General features: G+C 37.3%; 1 long non-coding RNA gene across 7 annotated transcripts in view; it reads left to right on the forward strand.

Moving 5' to 3' along the window:
- The window catches only part of LOC146768668 (uncharacterized), an 89,429-nt gene continuing 64,319 nt past the window's right edge, over positions 1–25,110 (forward strand). For 3 of the 7 annotated variants that reach the window (XR_014958794.1, XR_014958796.1, XR_014958808.1), the window contains exon 1: positions 1–24,363. This is a non-coding gene — a long non-coding RNA (uncharacterized LOC146768668). The remainder of the gene's footprint in view (positions 24,364–25,110) is intronic. The other 4 variants (XR_014958807.1, XR_014958805.1, XR_014958802.1 and 1 more) reach the window with 4 other exon arrangements.

A 25,110-nucleotide genomic window follows, 5' to 3' on the forward strand; every position in this document is an offset into this window, starting at 1 on the left:
GCCTTTCTGCACAGCACTGCTAGTGATATGCAGGGGCACCAGCCCCAGTTACAGAAACAGAAGATGAAAACTAGCCCAGGGTTAATCACTCCCCGCTAATTCAAAGTCCAGAGTTACTCATTCCAGAAATACTAGTTCAAGGTATTTCTGCATCGTGCAGTATTTTATAGAATGGATATATCTTGAATAAAACTCTATTGGAAAGGTTAGCACATGCAATAGAGGACAGCCCTAAGTCTTCATAGTATCAGCATAGCTCAGATGCTTGCATTTATTTTGCTTATAAGCTGTACTAGAGAATGTCATATTCAGTATTTGCTGCTTTAGACCACATCTATTTGTGCCTGAAGGCAAAAGGCTTCTTTCCTCTCGCTGAAGATGATGGTGATAAATAATGACCATAATTACTTTTTAAGTGTTAGAGAATACACTCATTTGCTTGAAATGCAAGGACCTATTTTTTGCAAATGTCTTGCACACAGCTACAAGACAGATGGCTTCTGTCCCTTGGAATTAAAAGGGTTGGGGGAGGGAATTAATGTATCATTCTGAAATACCAGACAGGAACATATTTTGTGTCCCTTACCCACAGAATGCATGGGAAAAGGCAAGCATGAGTCAAGGTGAGAATTCATTATTTTGAGAGAAGCCAAAGAAGCATGTATATTCATATATGTATTCAAGCCATGAGGAAGACATCATTTCTGGATACCTATCTCCTCCTCTTCGTGCTGCTATCCAAAGAGGTGTAAGGTCCATAGGGCCTGCGCTTCTGTAGAAAAGTAGAACAGATTAAAGTAATTTGCTGCCTACTAAGACAAACAAGGGATACTTGAATTATTTTGACCAAGTAAAATCTCATTCTCCAAGAGAATGAGGGTAGACCAGAGAACTCCCATTGACTCCAGAGTGGAAGGAAAAAAAGCAAAGTAGCTTTGCTAGATTCAGAGGTCTTGACTGACATTGCATGTTAGGGGAGACAGGATGTGTTGTGAGGAAGGAGATAGCAGGAAGCAGAATGATTGCTGGCATTTAAAGAAAGCTACTTGACTTTTATCAGATAGGGGGAAAAGATTATTTGGCACTTATGTTAATTACTGAAGAGACGTAGGAGACTTAATTTTGATACTAAGAATGACGGGATACCTCATCAAAGGTGCAGAATAAATTTTAGTTCATCTAAAAAATGTAAGTATGAATAAGAGCATTTTTTTGATTTTGCACCTTAAATTGGAGCAGAACTTGTTTGAAGAAATTTTGTGTAGCTTGCTGCCTCTGGCTGTTAAAGATCACAGTTGCTTCCCAAATTGGCCTAACTGGCAGACCTTGGGACAAAGGTCAGCAACTACAAGTAGGACAATATATCTGGGGTTTTACTGCAATTTCCCAGTGAATATCCATGAATAATACTGGAAGAAAAGTACTCATCACAGTAAGTTTCCATTCTCAGTGGGAATTCAATATTCAAAATGCAGATGTTCATGAATCAGCAGTCTAAAAATGTTCATTAAATATAACTCGACACTTATTTTTAAAAAATATTTTCTCTCTCTTTTGCATTACTTTGTAAAATAATTAATTTGTGGTTTCTTTCAATATGATCCAGTATAGTTGTAAAAAAGAAGATATTTTTAAAATGAAAAGATACTAATGAAAAAATACTAATTTGGGGGTGTGGGGGATTTAAACGTCAAAGCATTTTCCCGAAACATTTTATCAAAAAGACTGTCTTTATTTAAACAGATTTCACTTTGAAAAATTGGCATTTTAAAACAAAATACATCTAGGGTGTAAAATTTGCTGGCAAGCTTAATCACAGGTCTATGAAATACCACTGTCTTGTATAATTAAAGTTATCCATTGGAGCATTGCAGATAAATCTCTCTTTATGTCAGTGAACTCCTGTAAATAGATGCAAACCATTGAATCAGTGGAAAGCATGGAAAAATTGATGCAGGAAGTAATGATATTAAAATATAGGGAGACAATAGGCCTGCATGAAACTTTGTCATTGCCCCTCTAAAAAGTCATCCATTAGTGTTCCACAACCCAAACCTTTGAACTATATCAAGTCGTGGTCTCCTCAATTATTTTTGAAGTCCCTGTGTAATGAGAAATCCTTTCTAAACCTACAGATTCTAGTATTTTGTTATACAAAACTATGAACATATTTTGTCTAGTGGTCAAATGGCTTTTGCCTGACCACTTGTAGATCATCCTGGAAATGCTGCATTTGGCAAAGGTTTTTCAAATCTTATCAGACCTTGTCACCATGGGGCCAGTTTAAGAGCCTTTTGTGTTATATTGGGCTAAGGGATGGTACTGGAAAAAATTCAAACTTTAGCTGAAAACTGATCTTTTAAAAAAAATGTATAAAAATAAACCCAGGTGGCCTCCAAACCTGAAGAAGAGATCCCACTATCATGGGCATCATACTCTTCCCAATGAATGCTTCAGGGAAGTGATGGCATGAGGTAAAATGCACTCGCCATTTCTGAAGGAAGAAGATTGGCACTCTCAACCCAACCCAAAGTGACATTGGAAGGACAAGCATAATTTAATGAGGAAAAGGTAAATAATAATATCTTTTATTGTACAGCAATTATAAGGTTATAATTTATGAGGTCTTTTTATATAATTTATTATGACTGTGTAGCATCAAAACTAGACTTATGATTTGGATAAATACATTGTTAAAATCCTAATGGGATAAGCAAGGTGTTCTTAGTACCAGTCAGTATATTTTTTTTTTCTCACAAGCAGATTTTGGGTGTGCATCACCATTTGTTTGATCCAGATATTTCAGTTTCCTTTTGTTGAAGTGAGAAACACTACTTCCTGGAGCCATTGTTTTCTCAATGTTTTAGTTTGGTCTAAAAGATCAGGAACAGAAAATAATGAATTTTTTTTTCTTGTTACTTTCTGTGCTCCAAACCCATGGTTTTCTTTATACAAATCTTGGCAATAGATCCCAAGCACAAGTACAGGCTGGGCAGAGAATGGATTGAGACTAATCCTGTGGAAACACACTTGGAGGTGTTTGTGGATGACAAGCTCACTATGGCTCAGCAATGTGTGCTCACAGCTCAGAGAGACAAAAATGTCCAGGGCTGCATCCAAAGCAGTGTGGCCAGCAGGGCAAGGGAGGGGTTCTGCCCCTCTGCTCTTCTCTGCTGAGACCCCTACCTGCAGTGCTGCATCCAGCTCTGGGGTCCCAGCACAGGAAGGACATGGACCTGTTGGAGCGAGTCCAGAGGAGGCCAGGAAGATGATCAAAAGGGCTGGAACACCTCTTCTAGGAAGACAGGCTGGGAAACTTGGAGCTGTTCAGCCTGGAGAAGAGATGGCTCTGGTGAGACCTTTGAGCAGCCTTCCAGTGCATAAAGGGGGCTTATAAGAACACTGGAGAGGGACTTTTCAGAAGGGTATTTAGTAAGGGAACAAGAGGGAATAGCCTTAAGCTGAAACAGAGCAGGTTTGGATAGTAATTTAGAGAAAATTCTGTGAGGGTGGTGGAAACAGATTTCCCAGAGAAGTTTATGTATCCCTGGAGATGTTTAAGACCGGGCAGAATGGGGTTCTGAACAACCTGGTCTAGCTGAACATTCCCTGTTCATAGCAACATGGTTGAAACTAGATGATCTCTAAGGTCCTTTCCAACCCAAACCATTCTATGATTCTATGACCAAGATTAATAAATTTAATGAGGATAGTATTTTACAGCTGCTCTGATTAACTTTCTAATGACACAAAAGGCAAATAATTTCTCATGTGTCTTGAACATGTATACCAACATTATATCCTGAACACAAAGTTACATTCACAGACATACATGAAAAATTTTGAATGCTCTAGACTGTTAATATGTTGGATTTATATAAGAAAATATAGCTTGCCAAACCTAATCAGCCTATTCATTTCTCTGTAGTTACTTTAACTGAACAAGATTAAAAGCCAGCCAAAGGAAATAAAAACAGGGACAGTCAAGTCAGCATGTCAAGGGAGTCTTGTTTACAAACTGTAGCCAATATCAATTTATTTCTGGCTTCAATTCCTGACCTCCACTTTAAAAGCAATTATTCACAAATGACAAATCTTATGAAGACTAAGGACTGGCATGTTATGGATCTTGTAAGTATAATAACCATATATTTACTCATTCTAAAATCTTCATTTGGCACCTCCAAAATGCCAGGCAGATTTAGCAGCCAGATGCCTGTTTATTGAACTGATATATGCAAATAATATTTGTAAGCAGTAAATTGGCATTCTAAGATGATGTCTGTAGAAAAAAAAAAAAGGCAAAAATATATTCTAGACTTGCATATACTTTTATTACTTTAGAAACACCATAATCAAGACTATTGTCTCTAGACAAAAGTACTTTTTCCCTTTTGCATCTACAAATAATACATTGATGATCCATAAATGCCTTCTCTGCTGGAAGTCCAAAAGTCTCTTAGGCTGCAATAGTAAAACAGGACTTGCTTGATTATCCTGTTATTCTTTTCAAATGCATTGATTTTTTTTTTCTAAAGCAATCAAATGTTTTCAACTTCCTGAACATTTGCAATTCTTATTATTTACTGTGATTTATTTCACATAAGTTTTAATTCCACTACTGTGCCAATAAAACCATGGGAGAAATAGGTGGAGAATAAAATATATATATGTTGATCTATGTAAGAATAGCAGATGCTGTCTCCTCACCAATGCAAATATACGGTGTAGTTTATCCAGTAAATCTGATAGAAATCATTCTTATTTTTGAAGCAACCAAGATGAATCATTGCTGATCATTCCCTTTTGGTGTAGAAAAACTCCTTTTCTGAGAGCTATTGCTTATCTCCATATTTAAATTCTAGTTAGATTTTGTGAGAGCAAGCATCATAGATACTTTTTTTCTAATACTGACAATGTTTGGTAGCAATCAGAAAAAGCCTTCAGTTTATTGCACACATTTTGATTTACAAGTAAATTCTCACTTAGTTAACAGCTTTATTTATCTTGTTGATATCCCACAGAAACTGATGACTGACAAGAGTTTGAAATTAAAATGCAGTGAAACTAAAATATCCACAGAACAAATAAATTACCTATTACCATTGAAATATTTAATTTTATTGCTGGACATCTTTGAAATATTTAACATTGAATTAACAATAACTTTATATTACAGAGGACCTGTGGAACATTCATTAGTGCCATGCCTAAGAGTCTTTTGAAAGTAATTACATAAGACATGGTTCACAATTTGTTTTAATGATGTTGAAAAAGTGACAAAGTTATTTGACTTCTGTTGCTGACTGTATTTGTGGTGTCCTGTTCCTATTGTGTTAGTTTAATCCAATAGGCTTTTGGTTGACCTTTGCATGACATATCCCTTGGCCAGAGATATCCCCTGTTGATGCTAAGTCATGACTGAGGTGCTGTGTGACTGTATTTTAATTCACTCTAAAGTGTCTGAAGTGATGACTGCTGGGCAACTCATCACAGAGGTGTTGTCATGGCGTGAAGCACAGAATGAATCTTTCATGCTCACAGGTGTGGCTAGAGAGAATGTGGGCGCATATAAGGTTTCAAAGCTGGCTGGGGTGGTGCTGACAGCCGGTGAAGGGTGGAGACAGAAAAATTTGATGAAGTCTCATACATGTTTGCTCTCTAAGGAGTTGCTGGAGTGAACTGTGTTGAGAAAGCCTGAGATGAGTTGACCAAGGTGGAAGCCACCAAGAAGTTGGGTAACGGGGGCAATCAGGAGTTCAGTGATGAAGTGACTTCCTGGCCTTCTGTTGTGTAAAGGTATAGATATACCCTGAGGATCTTGAAAAATAAAAGCAAGGCAACTGCAGGGATGCATTAAAACATATAGGTGTATTTAGGTTCACAGTAGATATCAGGAAGCACATGAAAGCCTCACCTAACTTACAGATTTTCACATAAAGTGTTCTTCCCACTAAAGTAACTTTAAAAATATATCTGTTGGTAAAACTGTGGATTTGAGTCTTATAAAGGTCCACTTAAGTCTTGTATGATGTGGTACTGAGAGTCACTGAGATGCCTGTGGATCCCACCACATAAGAACAGGTTGAGTTTAGATTGATTAGGAAGACACAACAGGGAGCAGATAGAACCCTATATTCATTGTTAGCTGGAGCTGCCTCTAGTTCCTTGGTTTTTTTTCTCCTGCTAAATAATAGTACATAATGTATAGTAAATCTACATAGATTTATCTAGTTGTATTTATGTATGTATGTAAAAATGATTTGCTGAACTCTGCACAAATACTGAGAAACACTGAAGGAAAACTGAGTTGAAGCAATTATTTGCATTCTGTTTGCAAGTTTCATATTACAGTCCTCTTGTTTGCAGGAATTAGTCTACAGTGTAGATCAGGAGTATAAACCTGGCTTTCCAGCAAGGTATCTTTCACCAGAGCAATTTTTTTTCCAGTCTTCAGTCTATTTCTTGTTCTTATTTTTCCCTAAAGCTTTCAAGAATGGCTGGGAACCAAGAGGTTTGTTCATCCTCTGTCCTGTGACTGAAAGTGCATTCCCCAAAGGTATACTCCACCAAGTGAATAATGCATATCCATTTGAGTGAGGAGTATATACATAGGCATTTTTTTGTGCCCTGATACACATACTTGTTCCTTTGCAGAACCAGACATGTCTGTGATAGGACAGAGGCTGTTTGCATTTGGTATATGCAATGGATGCAGGGGATACCACATGACAAGGAAGAGGCTAAAGAATCATTCTGTCTTAGGTGAATAAAAGTGGCTCCATCCCCATTTATATACTAGCCCACAGGGAATCTTCCTGCGCTCTGTTTCACTGATCCATGGCAGGACCCATCATGGAAGCTCTTCTGCTGGACAAGACATACTCCCAAACATCAATTAGCCCTTTTAAAACACTCTGACATCAGAGAAAACACAGCTTCTTTGAACACAGCCCACACTGAACTCAAGCTGGGTATAAGCCCATGAATGGATGTGAGCAATGGACCAACATGTTCAAGGAAATCTGTGCTGACAAGCAGATGGGATGATGGATGTTAAACTGTCTGTAGATTTCATGGGGTATATTCCCAGAAATAATAAGTAATCACATTAGAATAGAATATGATCCTTCTTAGCTACAACAATGCAAAATAGATTTAGGAACCCATAGACATCCAGAACCATTGTTCATGAGGACTCCACAGAAATCTGAACTGCAATTGACTTGCTCAGAATATTCTCAGGAACACTTTCCACATACATTTTCACTATAAAAAGAAGACTTTTCTATTACTTTGGAGAATGCACAGAATCCAGGAAAACCAGCTCCAAACTTGAATAGAACACGGCACAGGTAAACACTGAAGTAAGGTTAAACTTCAGGAGAGATGGATTTAATCATATCTTTGATTTCTTGCCAATTTTATGGTTGTTACTCCATAATTTGTTTTGGTCAACACACTAGATAAAATATTGCATTCCTTCTAGTTCTTGTTAATGTTCTCTGTTTAAAATATGGTTTCTGCCATTATTATCACCGATGAAAAATGCATTAACTGTGACATGTCTACACAAACTTGCTGATGACTCCAGTTCATAGTTCTGAAATCCAAGAACAATCATGAATAACCACAATGAAAACCAGAATCTGAGGATACTCAGTGCAAAGCAAAAGAGAAATGGTATGAAAATAAAGAGTGATAATCAGAATCCTTTCAAATGACATTGCATACAAGACAAAAAAACCCATAAAGTTCTCACTTGTTTTAATAGCAGCTGAACCATCTGTCAGTTGTAAATTCATCAACTAGTACCATCAGATTTACTGGAACACCTAAGTCTGTGTATCGTATGAGAGCAGAGGTACTGATAAACATGACAGTCAGTAGTTAGATCTTCCTAATTCCTATGTTTCATCACCATCCAGCATAGTTAGATAGTTTCTAAACATTCAGGACACGAACTGATGCAGTTTTGATTAGCATTCAAATGTTATATTGCTCAAGTTCTTATTCTCCCCCTACAATTTCCAACTATTGATGGGCTCTGATCCTAGCTATGTGCATTGCTGTAAGCCTCAAGTCTTTCTTTCAGATACTGTTGAGTTGCTACTAGCAGTAACACACTAATTTAAAGTTCATTTATTTTGTTCTTTCACAGTCACTGAAATCCAGCCTAGTATTGTGGTTATTGCCTGATTATTATGTCCACTGCATATACATGTAAAGCTATACAACCCATTTATTATTGATAATAGAAAGAACCTATACAAGGAATACTCCATTTTGTCCAGGGAAAAGAAAATAAGAAGAGGTTAGGTATCTTCCCCAAGGGCTCAAACTGTAAAGATTTTATCAGATGGCTTTTCTTTGTCTTCAGTGGTCAGTCCTCAAGAGACTCATATCTGTAAATTAATAAGCTTGTTGCTCAATTGTACTGTCAAAAGGAGAAAATAACTGATGCATTTGCGCTTGTTTATTTTTAGCTTGATGCAAAGCCATGTTAGGTATAATCCTGTTTTTTGGAGTGAATGAAATCCCATGTTATCAGAAAAGCTAGAGCTGTTGTGTCAGATTGATGGAGCTTAACTTGTTCAGCCTGACAGATGCTGCTCAGCATCAAAAGACTTGGATGTAAACAATGGAGTACCTTCAAGGTCAGGAAAACTCTAGGGAAGTTGTCTAGGTATGACGTAGGATAGAAGGAAGAGGCATATGAAATGTGTAGATAAACACAGCTGTCTGAAACAGGATGATAGCTTTTATAAGGATGAGTCCCAGGACATAAGTCCAGCCAGGCAAGTGCAGCAATACTCTGCTGCTCATTCATAAGATCACTACATGATGGCCTCTTATTTTCAGTAAATCTTTAGCTTAAATCCTATTCTTTTTTCTCACTGCTTCCCTGGGACATCACAAGACACACTCTTTTTGCATTTCCAAGATCTCTTTATTTTGCAATATAAAAAGGGTACGGTCTTTAAACAATTGTCTTCCATATTTTGTTACAATCTGGAAGAAAATGTAGTGATTTCTGGACAGAGACCCTAGTGTGGGGCAGCTAGTGTAGAAATATGGAGCATCTTTCCATTGTGAGCACTGTTATTGAGAGATTTTGAGTCCCCAGTCTTTGAGAATTTTATTCCAAGGGAGCACGGAAACATTGGAGAAGACTTTGGAGTAAGTCTATGTTCTTTTGCCGAGCTTTAAAAGGTGTCTGACCCCAAAGCTAATAACTATCTAGTAAAAGTCTGAGTGATCTCAAGAAATGAGTGATGTTTACATTCTGATGACTATCTAGTCATTTTAGCTAGACTATCAAGTGTTTTTGCTAGTATTTCTTCTATAAGTAACATCTCTTGAAGACTCTCCCCTTGGTTATTTAACTAAAAGTTAATTTCTTATTTCTCTCTATTTCTATTTTTTCCCTAAGCAGAGTGTAACTATGTGGAAGAGCAGAATGTCAATTCTTATTCAATTTTTGTGTTTGATCTTTTCTTTCTGGAACAGTACCTAGTGGTTATAAAGGTACCAGTCAGTATTGGGCTGGAGGCTGAAAGGACAGGCAAAGGCTATGGCAGATACGTGGATCTCTAAGCAACTAATAGGTTTTATTGAATACTATCATTGTATAACAAAGGAGGGACAACTGCAGACCACCTTTATAATCCTCTATATGTCTTCACACTCAAACATTTTAATAGATAGGCATCCAATTCTCTGACCCACATAGAACAAATGCAAACTTGTCATAAGCATTCCTATTTGACCAAATGAAAGTAGCATTATTATAACTAAAAGCACTGAATGCAGTCAGTCCAACTGTGTTACATCTAAAATCTTTCCTGGTTATGAAATATTTATATCCAAACCAGAGATTTCTTGTCTGTTTTAAACATGCTGATAACTCAGAAGACTTTTCAAATATTGTCACGCAAGTGTCCAGCTGCTTCTAGCAATGGTTTTCTTCTTCACAAAAGTGAGAAACAGGCCAGCTTTTCCCATCTCTAGACTGTGGTTTAGTCTACTACAAATGTTGCAGAAACAGGAAATTTGACATTTCCAGCTATTGGCTGCAATTTGTAATACATTGCAGAATTGTGAAGTCACTGAGATGACATTTCTCTGAAGGTCACAATCGTGTTGGTGAAATTAATGATAACATAAGAAAAAATTAAATTAATAGTATGATTATTGACTACTATCCAAACTCAGTGTTTTAGGTATCACAGAGACTAAAATGATATTGCACAACTTCAGAATCTAGAAAATCTGGGACTCCTGTTCAAAATTTGTTTTCTGCTGCTGAGCATGTCATGTTGCAAAGCTGGACACACAAACAGAGCTTGAAAACTACCAAGACATCTAATGATTTTTTCATATGTAAATTTTACTACCTACATCAACACCAACTACACATAAAGCATTAACTGTCTTCAGAATATTCCTGGATGCGGTAATACTTTTCTTTTTATTTAGCTACAAAGAAAGCCTCTACTATTAGTACTTAATTATTGAGTCCTTTGAAAGTAAATTTTTTCTCCATTTATGTAAATACAAGTTAAGACACTGGCTTTTATGATAAATAACAAGAATCTTCTTCAGGTAAAAGAGAAGCTCAAATTTTATATCGTATTCATCTGACATCTCAATTATTAAACATCAATTATCACAGTCAGTACCATCCTCTCTGTATTAATCAATTAAGTATTCAATTAAATTAACCGTACTTGTCCTACGAATTTCTTCTTTTGGAGGACTAAACAATTTTTTTTTTTTCTCTGAATGTGTAAGTGTACTACAGAAGAGATCAAAGGAGAGTTGAAGATTTTTTTCTTTACAGTAAGGTTATCTGAAGAGGAAAGAAAAGTTTATTTGAAATTTATATGGGAAAAAGCTTTTGTTTTCTTTCTTGCTAACACAATCTTCAAGGAAACAAAGTTCCCAACTATTGGTTCGAGCTTTCTGCTGATTATATAAACACTTCAGTTAGTTGTTAGAATAATATTTTCAAGCTTTTTTGTGCTACTTTAAATATTGCTAATGTTCTTAGCATGATTCCTAAAGAATCAGGCTTACATGGTCACTGTCTTGTTGCCCCTAACTTCTAAAAATGAACTCACTGCTCAGCAGGATTTGAGTCAAAAGCAGAGGACCCTAGCTGTCAATAAGATTTAGGGGTGTGTTCTGGGAAGAGAAAGGAAACCCTGTACCAGCCCTCACTAAGAGAAAGGCTGTGGAATGAGAATATGCATTACTAGACAGCTGTGAAGCCATGTGGGGAAACAATGTGAATGCTTTAAACAGAAACAAAAATATTTTATCAGATCTTCTCTCAACCCTAAGATTCAAATGCACAGAAAAAAAAATAAAAAGAAAAAAGTCAATTTTGGTGTTCTCATTACTGTTTTTTTAAGGTTTTATTGTCCATTCTGTGAGAACAAAAGCTGAGACAGTGGAACTTAATGCTATAGGAAATGGTAGGCTTCATAACAAAATATACAGAGGTGGACTCCCAGGTCTCGCAAGGCACTAGCAATTAATTAAATTAATATAATTACTCCTTAAGTATCAAATATATTTAACCCCTGTTGGGTCCCCCTTCATGCTGTACCTTCCATGGAATATAGAAGACAGAGGATGCGATTCCTAGGTGGACACCTAAGCTTTCGTGTCCAACAGTTTGATTGATCATTAAGTGATAAATAAGTAGTAGAAAGCTCCTTCCAGTTTTCCCTTCTCTTGCCTCTTCTGTGAATCTTGAAAATAATTCCATAGAAAATTTACATATAAGTGATTCTTCAAGGACTTCTTTGCCATTTAATTCTGACTTCTAATAGATAGCCAAAATAATTGAAAGTTCAATTTAAATCAAAAGTTTTAATGGCAAAGGATTAAGGCTGAAGTAAATGTAACTTGTTTCATGTTCTAACACTCATTGAGAAAATCTGAAAAATGGGTACATATAATTGCTTATCCATACATTGTAAACAGCATTTAAAACCTTCAAAATGTTAATGTGAATGCAAAGCATAATTTTTCCCCTCAGGAATAGAAAATGTGTCTGAAGTTCAAACTAGAAATCTCATGTTGCTAAGTTTTTATTACCTGAAATGCAGAACTTGAGATATTAGTTTCCTTAAAAATAGTCCAGTAAATGTCATCGCTAAGTAGAACATAAAGTTTCAGGGATTAATCCAAGAGTCACCAGTCTGTCAAAAAAGAGCAGCAACAGTGCAAGGGATTAATGAAGTTATTGCAAATAAAACCAGTGGGAAAAGCACAGCTGTAATCATTTTTAGTTATCAAGAAATAACAGTTCTTTAAAGTAAAGAATCAGCAGTTATGTATTCAAGCTTGTTTCTATACCCATGTGACATAGCAAACTTTCCAAATTCTCTGCGTCAGCCAAAGTGAAGCTGAAGATAGTGCTACAGTACAAGTTAAGATAGCTACAAGCTGTTAGTGAAGATAGTGTAGCAGAAATTGCATGAAAAGGCCTCATAGAAACATTGCATTGTCCTATGAATTCAGCACTTCAGAGCATCAAAGCACTATGTAAATATTAGCTAAATGTTAGTCATAGTTCCTTCCACTGGTAAGACAAAAATAAAATCTCCCTCCCATGCAAATGTTGTAGAGCTGCAGTTTCCCTTGTCACATGTGAGGTAATGAAGAGAGCAAGTCATATTGTCATTCAGAATAAATCAGAAGACTCTGTATCCTGCTTACCAGGCTGTATGAAATATCATTTCGATAGGACAGAACATGTGATATGTGAGAGAAGACTAAAACAAATTTTAAAAGTTAAACAGCCAGCTTTGCACAAGCAGATTTTTTTCAATATTTACTATTTCAATATTTATTTTTCACATATGTTGATTCCTTTTAGATCTTCCACCTGCTTCTGTTATGCTGCTTGAATACCTCTGGTGATATGAGAAGAGCATGTAAAAAGGAAGAGAGTTTGGTGCTTAGCACTACTGAAAAAGGGTTTGAAAATACACCTGCAATCCAGACTACCTATCCAGATATGTGATATGGAACAAACTGGAGCATTGCTTCACCTAAAAAGCCTCCTAAAGCAAGCACCTTGCCTAGCCAAGAGAATGAGAAAGATCTCTCTGATATGTGCGGAGGGAAAACACCACTCACCTATTTTAGGCATCTGTTTTCCTCAAGTAGTCTGTAAGGAACAGTGTAGTGATGATGAGTGTTTTTGGCGTAAGAGCCTAGCATCAGAGCCCCCCCCCCCAGTTCAGAAGGTGAAAGACACAGAGCTCTCCTTCCAGCTGCCAGACACTTCTTGTCTCCATCCCTGGAGAGTGTCATGTCCCATGTATGAAGCTGAGAGGGAGCTGCACCTTGAGCTTAGTTTCCCTTGCCCAGGCCTGTGGCCTGAACTGTGCATGAACTTTCCATTTCTTGTTCTCTCCCTGGCACCTTGGAGTTTTCCCTTCCTCACTGTGCAATATTACAGGTTCACCAGGAAGGTGGGAATGTCCTTCCCAGGATATCCCATAGCTTCATCACTCAGAGGTTCTTCTGAAATATTTTAGCCGAGGCAGCAGCTGCCCTCACACTGGGGAAAGGATGTGAATTTGGGTCTTATGAAATTAATTGCATTTGAGCAACATCTTCATAACACAGGGTGTAGAAGATGTATTATTTATATGTAGAAGAGCAGACTGATTTCCCAGAGCAAGAAGCAGGGCCAGCACGTCGTGGATAAATTAAAGCTACTGCATTTCAACTGTGCTTTGGGACTGCGGCCATTTGTTTTCTGCACACCCGGCATGCTGTGTGGATCTGCAGATGCCTGTCCTTTTCTGAGCTTATTGTTGCCTAGAAATCCCAGGGAAATGTACCACACTGCAGTGTTGTAAGGAGAAGGTCCTTAGGCAAGCTGGTAAATCTGGAACTGAGGATATTTCTGTAGTTCTTTGTCAAGTCTAGCTTTCACTTTTCTCCTCAGATACTGAAATCTAAACTAAATACCAAATATATTTACTTTCACTTAGAGACAAATTGAGACTTATATTCACCCCTGATGGTAATCTGTATGACAATGATATTGACCCCTAAAATCATCCTTAATTATTTGCCAGGTTGGGCTGAGATCACTGAGGCTCCAAATCTCTGCTGATTAGCTGAAGATTAGTCAAGACCTTTTTCATGAGACTACAAGTGAGGATTTTCACTGTGTAAGGTGGAATCTTTGTCAGGTCTGAAGCATTTCTTAATGTGATAGCAAATAAAACTTGCCTTGTTAGTAGATTCAAATATCCAAAACTTTCATGGTCTTATTGAGTGTGGGCGGTTTGGTAGGAGTGTGGAGCAGTCCCATATTGTTGTCTAGTGGGATACAGCCCAGAACAAGCTACATGACACAATTTTTTTCAGGAAAGGAGAGGGCCAAGAATCCCTCATCTATCTTGGGAGAAGAGAAAAACCAGCTGAGTGACATCAGAAGTTAAAAAGGCAGGTAAAAAAATCAGAAGACAAAGGAGTAAAGCCTTTAAAGTGCTAGCAGTCTTCTGCTTGCACTACCAACTTTACAGATGCTGATCCAGCTCCATTTCAAGTATCTCTGGCTAATTCCTTTTATCTTAAGCAATGCAATAAAGCAGGTAAAAAACTTTTTTTTAAGTGGTAGTTATGAGATGCATGCAAACATGGGATAAAGAGATGATCTAAAAATATGGCTCTCTGCTTTTGTCCATTTGTTTTGGAAGAGTTAGAGTTTTCTTTTTGTAAAATCAGAAAAAGAAAGGAAACTGACCTTCAACAGCAAGGAGAAGTCTAATTAAATTCTTCAATGAAAATTTTTTTATGCTTTTCAATGACTTTGGTAATACTGAGATGTACAGATCACTGTACATTTCCATCTGGTTCAATATCAGTGGTCACATGAGCTAGACTCATTCCCAGCACATTTCAGTCCTGTGAAAGGATCAAAAGCAGAATTCAACTGTTCTGGGACTCTTGGTAGGTGATTAAATGAACATTCATTGTGTTCCCATTTACTGGTGTGATATGTAATGATTTGCTGTCAGATGAGAGGAAGATCTGAATAGAAAGATTTCATATAAACCAAGGGATAGAGATGAAAGACAGCAATTGATTGTTATGTATTACAGGAAGAAGGAGTCTGCACAGTTACCCAAATTTCCAGACATTAATTTTTACAAAAAAATTGTTGCTTCATCTACTCAAAGGATCCTGGCATCCTGGAATGGGGTGGATCAAGAAGAAACACAATGGGAGGGTAGAGGAAGACAGGACAGTGGAAAAAGACTTGAGCACTGACTAGAGGTAGGGGTTGATAATAAGGCAACAACAAAAAGTATTTAGAGACTATCATAGTATTTGATAAAGAACTGCATATTCATGTTATAAATTTAACACTTTAAATTCTCTTATTTTTAAATATGTAGTTGAAGTAGCAGAGAAAATATCTCACCTAACACTTGTATTGAGTGCATTTTCTTTTTGTCTTCTAGAAGGTTCAGGGCACTTTGAGTGACAGCTACGTAATTATGGGTGATAATTGAAGAAAAAAACAGGTATGAATTTTAAATGTATAGTGTTAGAAGATTATGTACATTTAAACTATATTTGAACATTATTTGAAGCTTGTCTCAAATCAGATTTTCAGCTTCAATTAATTCCATGAGTTAAAGTTCTTGGTGTAAAAGTAGAATTATTTTCCATTTTGCTTTAGGTTTCTCCTTGCAAAGAGATGTGAAAGAGCAGGAGTACTGTTTCTACTGAGCATTGATAATTTACTTTATATTAATAGCAACATCTCTGAAACAGCCATCCTTAGGTTTGCTAAATGATACACTTGCTGGTGTGCAATCTGCTGGGATTTAGAGAAACTCAATCTCTTTCAATTTAAAGCTCCATTCTCTTTGGTTTAAGGCTCACATCTGTTGCTGGATTTGATTTTTTGACTTTCACAGTGGAGATGGAGGATATCACAAGGATTTCTAGAGGTTTCTCTGTTATTCCTTTAGGTTGACAGGGCAAAGCTGTCAGCTGTCAACAGCAAGGGGCCAGAAAAATCTTGTGTGTTCACTTAATACTTGGCCCTGAGGACCTGACTTCTCAAGTGTTCTTAATGCAGCTATTGACACTGCCCCTGCAATTGCTACGTTTAATCACAGTAGGTACTGTAAGGAAACCATCATTTAAACATTTCAGGGGGATTTTCTGATCCACTGGTGGCTGGATGATGTGCCATCTCCCATTCCACTTCGTGCTTTTGGATACCTCCTACTAGTAAGGTCATTTCATCACTATGATATCTCATTAAGGATGAGAACTGCGTAAATTCTCTGAAGCTATACATTTTCCTTTTATTGGAGCTGTGATGCCCGATGCAGGAAGAATGATGTCTGAACTACAATGATTTCAGAAGGCTAATTAATTACTTTATTAAACTCTATTATACTGTAATTATATTACACAATATTACACTAACAAGAACTAACTAACTAACTAACTAGAAAATCCGTGAGTCTCTCCTGAGAGTCCCGACACACACATGGATCCAATTGGTCAATGAATCCAAAACGCCATCACCAGAATCCAATCAAGCAATCCCCTTGGGTAAACAATCGCCATACCACATTCCATATGGACACAAACAGGTAACAGTGGATGAGATAATAGTTGTTTTGATCTGCTTTTCTCTGCTTCTCTCACAACTTCTCTCAGGAGAATTCCTGAGAATACCACGTCCTTTAGGTGTGGTATTCATCCTTTGTAAGTATTTACTTACAAAGGCTTAAAGAGGAAAGAGTGGGATTCAGTCTCTCTCACCATGACCTTCAACAGTTCTTTCACCTTTTTATTTACTATATGATTTCTGGCTCGTGCTATTCCCATTTATTATTTAACTCACTCTGATTCTACAAGGTCAGGGTGCTGTTTATTGAAAAGATGTACATAACAAAATACCCAAACATCATGTCATTGTTTTTAAATTAAATTCTCAGAAAAATACAGTTGAATAGTTAGTGAACTAGTTAAGTGGTCTAGCATGTTTACAAGGAAACACAGCATGCCTGGAAGGAACTTCTAATTTTAAAAATTAAAAACCTGGCTTTCCTCATGGGTGAAGTATCTTTGAGAGCACAAATCTACCATGAAATGCAATAACTCTCTTCTCTGAAACAATGCAGACAGCATTTTTAATGCAGGTTTTTAATTATTTATGTGAGAAAATTCAGCCCTGGGAATTCCAACATGATTTCAATAGTAGGATGGAAACTGGGACAATCCTTATCTTACTGTTCAAATAGAAGTGGCTCTTTATGAAGTAATCAGAATTGCTCCATTTGGCAATGGTACAAATATTTCATCTGAGCATCAGAGAATCAGAACTTTCTTATCCCATACTATGAATATCTTGATGTGAAAAGTTGGAGTACTTTAACCTCTTTATAATTCTTAATGTTCTCCAAAGGCCTGCCCCTGCTGTCAAAATAAAAGGCTGGCTGCTTTTGGGGCTTAGGTAGTTTTATGAGAGATTCTATGGGCTCATAAGTGACACTGTTCCTTTACAGTATCTTACACTGTATCACACAAATCTGTGTGCATATGCTTCCTGTCGGCTTGATTTTGTATGTTTGCTTTATGGTGCTTTTCTCCTCAGCTAAGCCATTTTATTGGTCCTTTGTCATTGCTTTCAACCTTGATGGAGTTTATCTATTGACTTCACTGCTGTCACCTGAAAAATGTGGCATCTTTTCAAACTGTTTGTTTGATAAAAACGACTTTAAAACCATCTGTTTTGATAACTTTTCAAAATTAGAATAAGCAACTAAAATAATTGAATTAATGAAGTTAATTACTCAGGGAAAAAAAAAGTTTGGATATGAAATGGAGAGCCTGGGAATTAGTAGTGTAGGAGCAGGACAGAACTCAGTGTTCCCATAGTTATCCAATACTGCCAGCAGCCAGGGATTTCAACAATGAAACGTAGCAGTAGATGAAGAGAATAACAAGATATTGCCAGGGTACTGAGCTTGCTGCACAAGACATAATGCAGATACTGTGACTGAGAGCTCAGGGCAATATGGCTCTGTTCTCATCTATTCTGAGAGTTAATTCAGCTCCTTCAGAAGCAACTCTGTGTGTATGCCTGGACAAAAGGAGATGGTATGAGTAAAAGATGTATGCTGCTGATTTTAACCCACAATCTTCCCTCCACTCAGTGCTGTAGTCACAGCACTGCCAAAACAGAGCCTGTCTTCTCTTTGAAAACCTGCTAAATAGTTTCCTATTCAAAATGTCACTTTTTAACTTGACATATTGAGTTACAATGTTTTCATTTGAGACAGGGCTGTAATGATCTGGATAAGGTTCAATAAAATAGTGAGATGAATCAATTTACTGAAGTGATGGTTTCTGTATATACTATTGCCCTCCACTGTAGAGAGACTGAATGAATTCTTTCATGCCAGCTCTAGATATATTCTTCCTTCACACTTGGCACAACGTCTTTTCCCCTGTTCTTGAAGTTCTCAACACAGTGAAGTGACTTTTATCTTTAGCTCACAAAGATGCTAAGACTAGGGGAAAGGTTGACTGCTTCTCTAGATAATGCTACAGCAGATCTAAAGCTAAGTAAATATGTTGACACAAAAATATTCTTCTACCCCCATTACTTTTTTGCCTTCCTTATTGTGAGAAGAAAGATGAGATATAAACTATCTAATTTATCTGCAGGGGCACCCTTCCTCACAGGAAATCCTCAGCTGGAAAGAATGTGGGATACTAATAAAGTTCCAAGGGAAAAGACAGTGTGAGCCAGAACCATGCTGTAGAATTAAGGAAAGACTCAGTAAGTTGCACATAAAGTACTGGAAATGCCATAGATGTAGGTGAAGAGGGGGTCCTTGAGTTGGTTTATATTACCTTCACTGTATTACATAATTTAGTCCAGCTGCATTGGCAGCAGGCTTACAAACCAGTAAAAGAAAGTCTCAGGTGATGCAAATGTGCACATTGTAAAGATAAAGTTATGTACTGCACTGATAAAACTCTATCAAGTGTGCAATGAATAGGAAAAAGAAAAGTATTGGACTTATTTTTATCAGGGATGGCTGCTGATAACCAGATACTCAAATCCAGTGAAGAGCTCTGTTTTTCAGGATTAAAAGTTGTATTTTCTTCAACTGGTTTCTCCATTCCACAGAAAGATTTTAAAAATATGAATTGTTATCCAGTTCCAGATGATTGAAATGCAGAGCATTGACAGAGACATAAGATGTGGGGAAACAATAGTTTTTACTACTGAAATGTCTTCATAGAGTATTTGAATAGGGAGGAAATGAGAAAATTCATTGTTTTTATTGTTAAATGAAAGGAAGCAGACAATAATCGATTTGCGGCCCAATCTTTAACACAAAAATCCCAAGAGTTTTCTAGTCACTGTCTCTATCAGTGGAGCCAATAATCCCTCTTAAATCTGCCCTGCTAAAGAAAGCCACTCTAAATCTCAGCTTCTGATGTTTGCCACTGCCAAGTAAGTAATTCCACTCCCAGATTTAGGTAGTTATTTGGGACCATGTTCAAGGTAAGAAGAACAGTGTGAAAGCCAATGATTACAGAGAGAGAGGTGAGTATGGTGCTATGAATTTCCACTTTGGTTTTCAGTGCCTAGGGAAGATGTTTTCTTGGAGTGCCTGCTCAAGGGACAGGGAGATGCATTTCAAAGGCCTCCTGTGGGGATTCAATCCACCTCAGCCATCCAGCTCATTAGCTACACAGCAGCACCCCAGCAGCGTGTTTGGGTGTGTGAGAAGAGTTTTATGGAAAAGAGGACAGGAAGAGATTTCAGTGGTTAGATGGGGAGGTGAGCTGCTGCCACCTGCCCAGGTGGGGATGCTTGGAGTGTGCCTGCCAGCACACAGTGCTCTCACAGAGCAGCGCCCAGGAAGTGCTGTGCTTGCTTCTCTCGCTCTCTCTCTCTCTCCAGTGTACCTTGGTATAATACACTCATAGATAATCCCAGTGCTTAAAATATGACATTCCTTCTGTATAAAGGAATTACTCATGTCAACAGATGATTCACCACTGGGGAGGAGTGAAATGTTTTGTATGCCAGGGGAGAAAAAAGGTCTCTGTTACTAGAGAAACTTAGAGGTGGGGATAAAAATCTTTTGGCTGATTCTGGTTCAAGTATGCCATTTTTCTTAGGGTTAGGAAAAGACATATATATGGTAAGGATACATCATATCAGAGTGTAGTTAATGTGCACTTATTACTTACAATTCTATTTCAATTTTTGACAAAAAAAAAATACAGACTTCATGGGTGAAAATACGATAATTTTTCTATTGTAATTTCTTGGCTAAGATGTCACATCATAATTTATGTCAGAAAGAGAAGTTATTGGAAAAATCATATTACCTATGTTTTACTGTTGTTATTTTTCCTGGTTAGATCCCTAAGATGAAGTATTGCTAAATACCATGTGTCTGTCCTCAGGAATGACATACATGTAATGTGTCCTCTTGACCTTGTTGGATCATACAGTTTCAGTTCTTAAGGTTATGATGCTGAATGATGTGTTTCATCTCACAGGTAGAAGGAAGGGGAGAAATGTTTCTTCGCATCTGTATGTTCTGTTACCAGGTTATTCTAAATATCTGCAAGATTTAGGATTTTGATTACTTCTGTGACATACAAGTCCAAGGAAGACCTATATAAATGAGGATGAAAACATGTGAAAAATATTGGTCTTACCTCTTATGGCTAAGCAGGTCACATTTGCTATTCTCAAGATACCAGAATATTTCAGATGAGAAAAATGAGAGCAGGAAAGCTGTGCTGAAATATAAATGCATTGTTGCTTAGTATCTAGAGATAATTTACATATACACAGCCACTAGGACCAATGTCTAAATGTGCAATTTGTTTGAAAGCTCTCTCTCCCTTTATCTTTTCATATATATTTTTCAATACTGGAGGATAGTGATTCCAGAATTCTCATCTGGGAGAGAGGAAATTAATGCTATACCTTGCCTCTCAGAGCAAGCTCATACTGCAAATTGTCTTTGAAGTTACTTGATCCCTTAACAAATTAAATTAATTACATTTGTTTCATGGCTACCATGACAGCCAAGTGCAGAAAAGGTATTTATGCAAGGCTTAGAACTGTTCTTTATTTTCAGACAAACAGATATTAGAGTGAAATTTAGATTATCACTCCTCCACAGGAAGGTCAAATGTAGGGCATCTTCATATGACATGCAATTTTGTACGGAAAATGTTATGGTATTTGATATGCTGACATCAGAGACAATATTATTTTAGTTAATTCCCGTGAGCTGCAAAACTTGATTTTAGTACCTGTTACTGGCATCAGAAACCAATTAAAAAACCACAAAACCTTATACAAGCATAACTGGGTTTTCCACATTGGGAAATTTTGCAGTAAATTAGTGGCTTTGCTTTCTCAGTGTGGAAACCATAGAGGGAAGGGCCAGCTTAACAACTTAGCCAGGACTAAAACTGTGCCAGGTATAGTGGTGTATTTACCTGGCATCACTATCAAGGGAGGATAGGGGCCACCATCATTATTTTAGGAACACAGGTGCATGCATTCCTTACAGTTTTATTCAGCCACCTGCTATAGGTATTTCATCTAGGCAGCAAGCAGTAGTTCAGACACTACAGACAATGCAGAAATGGGATTATGTTCACACGAGGTGAACCCTGTAGTAGGATGTCTTGCTTGACTTCTGTGTGCTTCTCCAGAAAGCTGCAGGTTTCTTGTAAGCCTAGTGTCCCACCTAGCAGTGCTGCACAGGTGTAATGGATAAGCCTCACAAATGATGCAAGGCGCTCACATTTAGGTAATGGGGTCATTCCCCTGAGGTGGGACTGATCTCCATATTGCAGGCACTGAAGTGTCTTGTAAGGTGGATAAGTCCCAGCTGTAGGTGTCCATATGGGAGTAAGGTTTCTAAGCTCCTGCTGCTCTTGCTGCAAGCACTTGATTAATTTTTCCAACCAGAAGTTTTTATTTCCATGTGCATATTATGGACACAGTTCCTACAGGACGCTTATGCCTGCTTGAAATGTCTGCCACAGGCCAAGTGGGATAGCCTTGGCACCTCAAATGGCCAAGCTACCTATTTATGTGCAATCAAACTCTAAATCTCCATTGATTACAATGGGAACTCAGACACCTAATTCACAGGTAGATGCCCACATACAATTAACATAAACTTGGTCATACTTCATGGGTAGATTTTTCTATTCTGGCTTCTGTTTGCTTTACTGATTTTCCCCTCTTCTATCCATTTAGCTACTTCTGTTTGATTTCTATTTGTTTTCACATACAATCATTTACTTTTGTCAGTGATTCAAAAAATATGATGTTATCACCTATCTGTAGAAATAGTCAGCTGAATATCACTGAATATCCTTTTCACTAGATAGGCCAGTAAGTATTTAATTGTCTTTTAAATGGACAGTCCTTAATCCAGCAACAATGGAATTGCAAGTTTATTTTAGTGGCAAATAGAAATTGTATAGACTCATTGCTTTTGCATATCTAATGCAATTGAAAGTGCTTCAGTCCAGACTGTTTTTCTGTGGGGATGATGATGGGATGTCTTTAAATTGAAGTACTGGTCTTAGAAAGGGACCTAGTCACACAGCTACCCTATGAACCACTTCACTTCCCCTTGAAATTAAATGTTCAAGTCCAAAATCATGCTGCTTTCTCTCAATGTTTTTGATGTCCCAGAGCTATTCAGAGAATTGAGCTCATGCATAAGTGCCAGCAAGCTTCACAAATTGGTAATTTCACTACTTATGTACTACATGTAATTTTCAAACAGAGGTCTGTCAGGTGAGAACTCCCACAAAAAGTAGCCAAAAGGAGGACTTTTCAAGTTTCTGTAATTTCAACTGGTAGAGAGTTTCTGTTTAGTATTTAAGGAGACTTTGGGTACATCTTGGTGGTCTTGTGAGTTAAAACTTAGGATTCTGATCATATAATGTACAGGGAACGTGAGTGACCCCTGCAGTCAAAAGGACCACTTAGCTTTGTTTTCATTTCTAAAGTAAACCTCTGAGACTGTTAAACAGGAAAAGACTGAACATATTTCCAAATGCAAAAAATGCCAAGTTGTAGTCTGCATTTTTTTAATGGAATTAAATTGCATGAACACACAATACATTCAAGATGCTATATGAGAAAGGGCATTTTTAAAAGGATCTATGAATTTAACAATAACAGCATTTTCTGACTCCCATTTATAGCAATATCACAGAATTTCCAATGTTTTTATCTTTATTAGTGATCCATCTCTAATTTTAATACAACATCCCCATGTAGCTGCCAACTGCAGCTACACAGGGGAGTGTCTACTTATTGTAAACACTTGCTCTGCTTTTCTAGGTATCTAAGCATGCACTGACTGCATTTCTTTGTTGGAATTACCTGTATAAATTATTTTATCAAGGGGATTTTAATGATTTTCAAGCACTGGGGTTTTAGTGTAAAGCCAGCCATTACAGGTGTCATAGGACATGTAAATGCATTATTCAAATGGTGTAAGAAAGTCTTAGTGTAAGGAAGTATTGGCTTCCACAGATGGCAAGGAATTCCTTGGTCACTCAGAGACCAGATCTGGTCTTGGTAAAAGTTGAAGCCTATGGATTCAAACTGCCTAACACAAAGATAAATAACATTGTGGACATATCTCTGAACAAAAATCCTGGAAAAAAAGTCTTGTGGTATCAAAGTTTGGAATCAAATCCTGCCTGGATATGTAGTATATGTATTTCCAGAAGACACATTATGGCCTCTTTTGATTTAGTGCAGTCTACAAGAGCACCAAACAAGATTGCAGTCCCAGCACTTGGGACAAGTGAGTATTTGATCTGGGCTGTAGAAATCATATAATTTTGTTAGGAGGGTTTAATTTCTTCCTGTTATTGGCAAAGCCATTGCAGTCTTATAGTCTCAAGGGCAGTGTATGACTGGGGAATGTATGACTGTCTTGTGGGCTCTGAAACATCCACATCAAAATTGAAAGGCCGCACTTGATACCTGTTCCTTCCTACTGCCATGTTTTGATTTCCATGCTTTCCACCACATTTCTGTGAAAATTTGAAACCAAATCTCATCCACAACATTTGGGTTTTTACCAGTCTTGATCTTATTTTTGTCCTGTCTTTCCATTTCTTATTTTTCAGCTTTGATCTTGGGTTGAAAACACCACCTACTTCCTCACACACTCTCAAGAAAAAAGGAGTGGCTAAAAGCTTTCTTTCATGCTTATATGCCCAAAGAAATGAAGATATGCTTAGGTGCAACCATCTGGAGCTGAGGTATATTGACACTAGCTCAAGTGGTAACTGTCCCAGTTCTGAAGTGTTGTGTCTGCATATTTCAGGGTGTAGTGCTCAGCCATGGATCTCACATCTTCCTCATGCTGCAGAAGTGCAAACAGAGGAATGCATCCCAAGAAAAACAGCAGAGACAAGTTTGATTATCAGCTACACACTATTAACAACTCTCATCTCTCCCTGCTTGAGATCGTCTCTAGTTTAATTAATTGCCTGATCTGAGACAAAGCTTTTGGATAAACACACACTTATGAATATTGCAGATAAATCAGGCAGGGAATTCTAAATGGCATTCATAATTATTTTCCTTTTGAAGTGTCCTCCAGGCACTAATTTACCTTTTCATTTTAGTCTCTTTTATTTTTTAAATAATCTTTTTTATTATTTAATTGGAGAAAAGTGGGCATGATCAGAATAAACTTGTGGCATACTGTCCATCTTTCTTTTTGTTTTGTCATAATGCCTAGTTCATAGATGACTTTTAATTACCCTGAAATATTTGGGAGCATTTATTCTATTTATGGGCATGCAGAGCAAGTGAACATTCCCACCCCCATGTGGAGGGAAGAAAGGTAAAAAAGGAGTCAGATCTTTTACTCAGTCATGTAACTGATTTAGAAAACTCATGTTCAATTTCTTATTCAGGCACAGAAAGATCTGAAGATAAAGCATTTGAATGCACAATTACATTTGGCAAGTAACTTTTCTTGCGAAGTCCTAGGTGTGTTA

This window comes from Lonchura striata, chromosome 1 (assembly GCF_050655825.1).
Source record: "Lonchura striata isolate lonStrDom1 chromosome 1, ASM5065582v1, whole genome shotgun sequence".
Lineage (NCBI taxonomy): Eukaryota > Metazoa > Chordata > Aves > Passeriformes > Estrildidae > Lonchura > Lonchura striata.